Source organism: Octopus bimaculoides, chromosome 7 (assembly GCF_001194135.2).
Source record: "Octopus bimaculoides isolate UCB-OBI-ISO-001 chromosome 7, ASM119413v2, whole genome shotgun sequence".
NCBI lineage: Eukaryota > Metazoa > Mollusca > Cephalopoda > Octopoda > Octopodidae > Octopus > Octopus bimaculoides.
In genome coordinates this window covers 92,066,821-92,068,166 of record NC_068987.1, presented here as the reverse complement: position 1 = coordinate 92,068,166, position 1,346 = coordinate 92,066,821, and positions in this window count along the sequence as shown.

The following is a 1,346-nucleotide window of genomic DNA, read 5'->3' as shown; positions in this document are numbered from 1 at the left end:
TAGTCAATGGAGTAAAACGCATATGTTAACTGCATACTTTCATTTCCAACATATGTTTCGAAGATTACAAATTATACCTTCCATAAGAATAGGTGATGTTGATAAGAATGTAATCTTCTCTTCAGGGAAATGCATTGGAACCAGCTTAAATAATATTATTAATAATAATAATAATAATAATAATAATAATAATAATATATATATATATATTGTTGAAATTTACAGAAAGCAAAAGACGAAGACAGGTGTATGAACAGCAAGCATTAGTTTGACGCTCCGGAAGGTGAGAAAGTCTTTTACGTTTCGAGCCTACGTTCTTCAACAGAAAGGAACACGAGGAAATAAATACAGAGGGAATAGAAAAACTTTTGGAGTTAGCAAGTCAATCATGGTGACTGGTTGGACAAAGGTAGTTAGACAGGTGAGCTAGGTAAAAGTAGAGATAATAAAGTACTGGTGATCCCAAAAAGCAGGAACGCGTGCGGGTGTGTATGTTAGAGTGTGTGTGCGCGTGTGGATATGGGCTGGTGACTATGTAGTGTGGATATGGGCTGGTGACTATGAAGTGTGGACGTGAGCGTGTGTAAGTGGGTGCGTTTGTAATGTGTGTGTATGTGGGTGCTGGGAATGCGTCAGTTCTAGTGTGTGCGGAGTGGTGTGATGTGGTGTGGTGGTGTGTGGTGTGGTGTGGTGTGGCGTTGTTGGGGCATGGAGATGTATGGGTGGAGTGTGGTTTGGGGTGAAGATGTGGGGGTAAGGATGTTGGAGTGGAGTGAGGATATATATGTGTGTGTATATGTATGTATATATTCCTATATGTTGATAGAAAGAAAGAGGTACATATGTAATATATGTGTATATGTGTGTGTGTGTGCATATATATGAATGTATATATATATATATATATATACATATATTTATATATATATATATATATATATATATATATATATGTGTGTGTGTGTGTGTGTGTGTGTGTGTGTGTGTGTGTGTGTGTGTGTGTGTGTGTGTATGTATGTATGTATGTATGTATGTATGTATGTATATAGTGGAGTATTGATAATTTATATTTCGAAGAAAGAAATTTAACAATTCCAAAAGAAAAGATCGTGGATTCTCTTTTGTCTTTGTGGAGAAAAATTATGTAACATGATATTAAGAAAAGATGAATAATCGAATGAACTGATGTTAATTAATGCTAGCATAATTAGAAGAAATGTATGTATAATAGAGTAAGAAAAATATCGGTAAGAAGATTAGAAGCATATAGAACAAAAAATACAGTTATTTTGTCTATATTCATAGCCATGTGATTAATAAGGAAAGCATTAGGAGAGGTTTTTTTT